Below are 9,186 nucleotides of genomic sequence, written 5' to 3'. Positions count from 1 at the left end.
GGGAAAAATCAAAGTGTACGGATTCGAAATCTGACGACCTTTGCATACACTCATTTACTTTATGGAATACTTATACGGTCTCAGAATTTCCATAACAGTACTCCTATATAGTGTGGTATGATAATTTTCCTTAATCAGCACAATAGCAAAAAGTTACTATTCATCAGGGTTTTAAAAATTTAAAAAAAATTGGGGTTATTACAGTCTCCCCTCCTTAAAAGGATTCCGTCCCGGAATCAGATAGGAACAATCAGGGATACTTTCTAGCCTTGCGCTTTCTAGTTCCCAAGTCGATTTTCCACATTGTGGTTCTACCATAAAATTCTTACTAGATTGATAACCCTATTCCTAAGTACTTATTCCTTTTGATCTATAATCTTCACTAACTGCTCCACATAGGTCCAGTCTGATTGCGGTTTACGTGTTCATATTCCACTATGTGTCTCGCCTCCTGATCATACTTCCTTAACATTGATACTTGTAACTTATTGCGAACTTGCTGCAGGTTCGGGTATAGGGCTAGCTCATAAGCTAACATCCCAATATGTCTTAATATATCCAAAGGTCCAACAAATCGTGGACTTAGCTTTTCTTTCTTTACGAACCTTATCAATACTTTCCAATGGGATACCTTTAACAACACTAGGTCCCCTATTTCATACTCTTTGTCCTTTCGAGTCAAATCAGCATACTTCTTCTATCCATCTGGGGTTGCTACCAGTCGTCCTCTGATTAGATCCACTATATCTTTGGTCCTTTGGACCACTTCGGGTCCGAGCATCTTGCGTTCTCCAACTTCATTCCGATACAAGGGAGATCGGCATCGTCTTCCCTAAAGGGCCTCATAAGGCGTCATCCTGATACTGACATATCATCCATCATCGTAAGAAAACTCAATCTGTACTAAGTGATCATTCCAAATTTCTTTAAAGTCTATCGCATAGACTTTCATTATATCTTCTAGCTCTAAAGTTTTTCTTCTCAATACTCATTCTTTTCTAGTTCGCAAGCGTTACAATCTTCCGTAAATAATACTATTATGGCTATACTTTTACTCGCTAGCGTTCTATAACCTTTTAATAATTGCGTCAACCTTAGTATCATGAACGCATTAGATTCAGAATACCACCGCACTAATACTACTTCCATTCTAGCTGTTTCTATCTTCGAAAGCTTGATCCATCATATAGAAGTAAAAGAATTTATTAAGAGATCACTGTGATCATGAACACTTATTACATCGCATAGGTAGTACAGAAGGTGGTCAACCTTTAGTACTTGACAAGAATTAACCATGTGGTATCTTACTAGGCTTATACCACACAGATAGATAGTCATTCGGCAATACCTCCCCTTCTGGAAGGGTTGTTCTTCTCAGTTTACACGAAAATGAAAAGAAGAGAAAAGAAAGAATTTAAAAGAATTATATAAAAATATTGCCACAAAACATCTGGCTTGGAGTCTACCTCTGAACTATAGAGGTTTATCATAATAGAACAAAACATATATGTGTATATATCTTAACATCAAGTATTATAGCATCGCAATTCATGTTCCTGAATCTTTTACTATTCCGTCCATCGTTCTACAAACCCATGCTCTTGCTCGAGCTTATATACAATCACCGTTGAAACTCCCTCGACAGCGAAGATCGAATCTGGGATTTCATTCTAGACATTGTCGTTACTAGAATTCATTGCTATACCGCAACCTTCTTCGTATAGTAATACTACTCTTTATCGATAAGAAGGAATAAATATATCGTAGGAAAATGTTCGGCTTAGTTGGTCTATCAATAATAACTTATACATCACCACGACCCGATTAGTGGTACTCAATCTCAACATCCATTCCAATACAACTCTCACGGTTGTAATCGACTCATTACTCGCATAATCATTGTTGCATTACTATCGTCCACCACTAACCTACTGTAGTCATTCGTTTTCCATGAAATCATAATATCTAACCATACAGAGTCTCCTACTGTATTGAATTCTTCTAAGGAGGTAACATAATCACCATTCATGATTCATGAAGAACACTCTTGAACTTGACGTACATATGACATGAAGCAGAGAAAATTGCAGAGGAGTTTCAATAAAAGCAAAGATAGCAGGTTAATACCATTATTAACCATATGTCTTTATTAGGAAACATGAAGCTCAAAGGTTCATTTAGTCCTTTCGTAACATGATCCAGGCTTATCTCAAGATAAGACCTTCTAAGATAGGTAGTGTTAGGAATATGTCATGAACTTGATGATAAATTAAACAAAACACCTTAGTAGATTCAACTTAGTGTATTTTGTAGCACTCGATGGATGATCAAATATAGTCCCGATGGATGACAATTTGACATCCACCGGGTGAGTAGCTTATGTAACAAATAAGTATTGTAGCACATTTCTGCAAACAAATCTGTGTAGATTCTGTAGGAGCATATGAGTCATGTTGACTACTAGTGGATATGCAGAATAGGTTGCTTAATTATAAATATGAGATTTCTTGTACTTCTGTATAAGTGAAATGGAGTCAAGTGACAAATAGCAACCCAACGGATGATCAACAAATGGCTACCCGACAGATGATCAACAAAGCTACCTAACGAATGACAAGCCTGTACCCGACGGATGATCAAATTCAAATATCTGTTGACAGTGACAACACAGTCACATGTGTTGGGTGTTTGCAAAAGGAATGTGGCAGCCTGTTAAGCAGGAATTTGAGAACAAAGAAGCATTACCATTTTCATGCAAATGTGAAGATATTCAAAGATGCTGGAATAGAGTAGTGAAGCAGCATGGAGTTAGACTAGATATGTTTTGTTTTATTATCTTGTCTTATTGTCATGTAAACTTGGCGATATATAAACCAAGTGTAGCTAGTAGAACAATTAACTAAGCACACACATTTTTCAGAGAAACATTTTCAAGCTGTATTATGTAGCATTTCTCTGTAAGTTTAGTTGTTCATACTTGTAAGCAGCTGTGAGCTAATCAAGCTTCACTTATCATTCGATATATATATATATGGTGGATATTTCAAATCCACCAGAAAGTTTTAAAAACTTGTGTTTTTATTACTTTGTGTTTTGATTTATAGAACTCTTCTATTCCGCATTCTGTAAATCAAATATTCATATATTTATCGAGTTAGAACAGTTTTAAAATCTTGAAAAAGTAGCCAAAATTACATTCAACCCCCCTTCTGTAATTCTTGTTATATTTTTAGGGAATAACAATTGGTATCAGAGCAAGCTTTTGAAGTACAAAGAGTGTAAAGATCACAACAAACAACAAGATGAACAAGAAGGATATTGGAATCAAAATTCCGTTTCTGGACAAAGACAATTACCACCACTGGAAGATGAAGATGCACCTATATCTTCTTTCCCAAGATGAGGCCTATGTGGATTGCATAGAGAGAAGTCCTCATGTACCAATGAGAGCTGCAACAGGCAATGAACCATCTGTTCCCAAGCCTAGGCATGAATGGTCAGATCCTGATATTGAGCAAGTCAGGAAAGAAAAAAAGGCCATGAATATATTTTTCAATGGAGTTGATGGTGATATGTTTGATAACATCATTAACTGCAAAACAGCCAAAAAGGTTTGGGACACAATCTAGATTATTTGTGATGGTACTGAGCAAGTAAGGGAGAATAAGATGTAGCTGCTAATTCAGCAATATGAGCACTTCCACTGTGAAGAAAGTGAGTCTCTCACTGACATTTTTAGTAGATTTCAAAACCTACTAAATGCTCTGAATTGCATGGAAGAGTCTATCAAACAAAAGACTCTAACCTCAAGTTCCTTAGATCTCTCCCAAAAGAATGGAAGCCAATGACAGTCTCATTGAGAAATTCTCGGGATTACAAGGAGTTTACCTTGGAGAGACTGTATGGCATCTTAAAAACTTATGAGCTTAAAATAAAGCAAGATGAGAGGATGGAGAAAGGAGGGTCCATAGCACTGGTTGCTGAGTTAGAAAAAGAGAAAAAGATGAAGGTAGATGCTGTTGAGTCTACATCAAAGGTCTGTGAAAGCAAGGGCAAAGGGCTGGTAGCTGAGAATGAAAATCACTTGAGCCAAGATGATATGGATGATATTGATGAACATCTAGCATTCCTATCCAGAAGATTTGCCAAGCTCAAATTCAAAAAGAATTTTGGAGCAACTAAGACAAATAAAAAACATGGTGGATAAATCCAAATGTTTCAAATGTGGCTTGGCAGGGCATTTTGCCAGTGAATGAAGAAAGTCTGATTCTAGCAAGAAGTAGTTTGAGCATGTTGATTATAAACAGAAATACTTTGAGTTGCTCAAACAAAAGGAAAGGGCTTTCATCACATAGGAGAATGATTGGGCTGCAGATGGTTTGGATGAAGATGAAGAAACAAACTATGTCAATCTAACCCTAATGGCCAAGTCTGATGAAACAGAAATAAGTTCTTCAAGTAATCAGGTAATCACCACTAACCTAGCACATTTATCTAAAGCTGAGTGTAATGATGCAATAAATGACATGTCCACAGAATTATATCACTTCTGTGTTACACTTAAGTCCCTCACTAAGGAAAATGCTAAAATTAAAGAAAACAATTTGTTTTTAAGTGAGAGGGATAATGTGCTAGAGTCTCAGTTTATTGAATTTGAAAAATTGAGAATTGAATGTAAGATTGATAAGGATGAATTAACTGAGTCCTTGAAGAAAGAAGAGATTTTAAATAAGCAGATTGAACGAGAACATGAAGTGATTAAAGCATGAAAATCATCCAGAGATGTCCATGCTCAAAACACTAAAGTTTAAGGTATTGAGTCCTTTTTTGTTGCAGCCTGGAAAAAGAGTAAGGAGAAGCTGGAATCCAACTTGGTTGAAGGATTGTTGACAGATGTGGATGAAAATCATCAGTCGATTAATCAAAAGGATTATCCGTCAAGTGACAAAGAGCCACATCCATCGGCTGTGAGTAAACCTGTGAGCAAAGCTAAGATTGCCAAGCTGAATGAGAAATATGGATCAGTTTCCAAAAACTTTGTTCCACGAGAATCAAGTCAAGTGAAGAAGGAGAAGAAACTAAATGTTGGTTATTTGTCCATCAAGCAATTGAATGACATATTACAAAAGATTGAGGTTAAAAAGGAAACTAAAAATAAATTAATAGAAATGGGAAAGTAGGAATTATCAAGCATAAAAACTACACAACTGATAAATATCCACCAAGAAAAATATGTGTTAAGTGTGGTAGTGTGAATCACCTGTCTGTTAATTGCAAACTTGCCATGCCTACTCTCATGTGAAGGGTTTTTAGCACATAAACGCAACAAAAACGTAAATTTAAATCTTAAAAAAACCGAAACCCTCCGCAAGATCCATGCGAAAAATAATATTTAATTTATAGTTCAGTATGTTTACCTTAAGAAGCTTTACGTTAATGGAAAGATGGAGGTCTTTAATAGCGATCCAAGAACGATGAACGGAAATCCCTAGCAGCTGCTCCTCAAATGTGAAGCACTCCACCAGTATCCACCAAGAGTACAATGTGATTGAGGAGGAAGAGGTTGAGAGAATTAGTTACCTCCCTCTTGTTCTACTTTAGAATTAGGGTTAATTATTTGGGTTTTGAGGCAAATAGGGTTTATAATAGTATATTTATAGGCAAAATTTTCAGCTGAAATTTTTTCATAAAATATTATTATTATTAACCCTTTAATTGATTATTCTTATTAACCAATTAACTAATAATTAAAACACCTTTAAATCATTAATCCCTTTTTTAACACTTTAGAAAAATAATTCTCTCACTTGATTTAATTTCCAAAATTAAATTCTTAATTAATAATATTAAGAATTAATTAAATCTCATTTAATCAATTATTAAATCTGCTAATTAATTATTTATTTTATAAATAAAATAATTACCAGCCATTATTAATTAATTACTCCACCATTAAATCATTCTCTTTTATGGTGTGACCCTGTAGGTTCAATATTAAGCTGGTAGTAGAAATAAATAATAATAAAACTATTTTATCATTATTTCTATAAATTCTCTAATTCATTAAATATGATTAATTAATAAATTAATCATATTTATTCTACATCGTGAGGAATACTTCTCAACATATCACGACTATCCGGATAATACGAATTCACTGCTTAGAATACCAAGAACCTATCCAGTGAGTAGTTACCGTACAATTAATTCCTTCTACCCTGCAATGTCATGATTAAATACAAGGCATGGAACTTGTGTCAAACCTATCTTATTTAATCATTTACTTTCCCATTCACTATGCCTAGTTCTATTTAATATAAATTAGAAACTCCTTTCTAATTTCATTCACTCTGGCCAGAGATTCCTGAACTAGCATAAGTGGATCAGCATTGAACATTCTCTTCCTTCACTGAAAGGGGTAGATTCTTTTTTGATCATACACTATCTTCGCGTAAAAATTCCTATACCCAGTAGAGCCCTTATAATTGTCCCTGGAGACTAAGAACTAAACCAAAGCATAATTCAGTGTACACAAGATGACTATGATAACCTCAAGTCTAAGGATACTTGTACAACTATCACTATGTGAACAACTGCTGACACGTGAGTGAACTCCATCAGTTGTTCAGCTATGTGAGTCATGTTCAGTGAATTTATTTTATAATAAGCACCTACATACTAGCTATAGTGTCACCACACAAATGTCTATGAGAACAGACATCCTTCATAATGAAGCAAGCATAGTATGTACCGATCTTTACGGATTACTAATTACCAGTTAGTAATCCTACGACCGGGAAATATTTAAGTTTAGAGTTATCATCTTTTAGGTCTCATTATTATGATCTCATCATAATCCATAAAAAGCTTTACTCTAAACTATGGTATATCTTATTGAAACACTTAAATAGATAAAGCCCGCAATAAAACCAAAATAAGTCTTTTATTAATATCAATAAAATCAAAACAGATTATATAAAAGTTATTCCTAAATCATCATACATGATTGGACTTATAACAAATCTCTTTCAATCTCCCACTTGTACTAAAGCTAATCACTCTGGTATCTAATACCCATCTTGTCTTTATGACGATCAAAGTGACTTTGAGAAAGTGGCTTTGTGAGTGGGTCTGCTACGTTGTTATGTGTGTCAACTCTCTTGACGTCTCCTCTTACAATACAATACAAGAAATGTTACCGCTCTCCCACTAACCTTTTTGTAGACACATGGTTCATCTATATTTTTGATAAAACCAAACTCTTTGATTGTCTCATCAAAACGGATGTTCCATCTACGAGAAGCTTATATAGTTTGCAGCAGCTTACACACTAGGTGTTCATTTCCCTTGGAAAAAAAACCCTTTGGTTGTGTCATATACACTTCCTCTTCAAGTTCCCCATTGAGGAAGGCCATTTTCACGTCCATTTGCCAGATCTCATAGTTGTAGTAAGCAGCAATCGCAAGCAAAATCCGAATTGATTTTAACAGGGCTAATGGCAAAAAAGTTTCATCAAAGTCAATCCATTTCCTTTGTCTGAATCCTTTTGCCACGAGCCTAGCTTTATAGGTCTCCACCTGCCTACCTGCTCCAATCTTTCTTTTGTATACCCACTTGCACCCAATAGGCTTAACACCTTCAGGCGCCTCAACCAGAGTCCATACTTGGTTGGTATACATAGATTCCATTTCCGATTTCATGGCACTATGCCATTTCTCTGAGTCAACACTACTCATAGCCTCATTATAGGTCACAGGGTCGTCATAATCAATGATTGACAACTCATTGTCATTCTCAATGACAAGGCCATAATACCTCTCAGGTTGGAGAGACACTCTCCCTGACCTACGAATGGGCTGTTCACAGAAGGTTGTTCAGTCTGAACAGGTGTTTCCACTTGATCCGTAGTAGTTTGTGCTTCTTGAACTTCATCAAGTTCAATTTTGCTCCCACTGTTTCCTTCAAGAATAAACTGCTTTTCCAAGAAGGCAGCATGTCTGGAGACAAACACTCTATGATCGGTGTAAAAGTAATACCCTAAAGTCTCTTTAGGATATCCCACAAAATTACATTTTACAGATCGAGATTCCAGCTTATCTGGGTCAACTTTCTTGACATAAGCTGGACATCTCCAAATCTTAACGTGTTTAAGACTCGGTTTCCTTTCTTTCCATATCTCATATGGAGTTTGAGGAACAGATTTGGAAGGCACCTTATTCAGTAAATATGTTGAGGTTTCCAATGCATAACCCCACAGGAATACTAGAAGATTCGCATAGCTCATCATGGACCGAACCATATCTAACAAAGTTCGATTTCTCCTTTCAGATACCCCATTCAACTGTGGTGTATATGGAAGAGTCCATTGGGAGACTATACCATTTTCTTTGAGATAAGCTAAAAACTCTCCATTCAAATATTCACCACCTCGATCTGATCGAAGAGTTATAATACTATGTTTAGTTTATTTCTCCACTTCATACTTATATTCTTTGAACTTTTCAAAGGCTTCAGACTTGTGTTTCATCAAATACACATATCTGAATCTAGATCGATCATCAATGAAAGCAATGAAGTATGAAAATCCACCCATGGCTTGCGTAGACATTGGTCCACATACATCTGTGTGTACCAATCCTAGCATATCTGCAGCCCTCTCTCCATGTCCACTAAATGGAGATTTGGTCATTTTACCCAATAGACAAGACTCGCATGTAGGATATGATTCAAAATCAAAGGGGTCAAGTAACCCTTCCTTATGTAATGTCCGCAGTCTATTTTCACTAATATGACCAAGTCCGCAGTGCCACAAGAAAGTGAGATTTTCATCATCCCTTTTTCTTTTATTAGTATGTTCAATTTGTAGTAAATTATGCTCTACGTCACATACATACAGACCATTGTTTAAAATACCACTTCCATAAAGAACGTTATCTCTAAGAATTGAACATTTATTATTCTGAATAACAAACGAAAATCCGGCCAAGTCTAACATGGAATAGAAATAATATTCCTCACAATCGAGGGAACAAAATAACAATTATTTAGAAGAATAGTCTTGCCCGTAGGCATATGTAAATGAAATGATCCTACAGCTTCAGCAGCAACTCTTACTCCATTTCCCATCCGTAGAATCACCTCCTCTTCTTCAAGAGTCCTACTTCTTCTTAGTCCCTGCAACGAAAT

The sequence above is a fragment of the Apium graveolens genome, chromosome 4 (assembly GCF_009905375.1).
Source record: "Apium graveolens cultivar Ventura chromosome 4, ASM990537v1, whole genome shotgun sequence".
NCBI classification, from domain to species: Eukaryota; Viridiplantae; Streptophyta; class Magnoliopsida; order Apiales; family Apiaceae; genus Apium; species Apium graveolens.
This window is presented reverse-complemented; position numbering follows the sequence as displayed.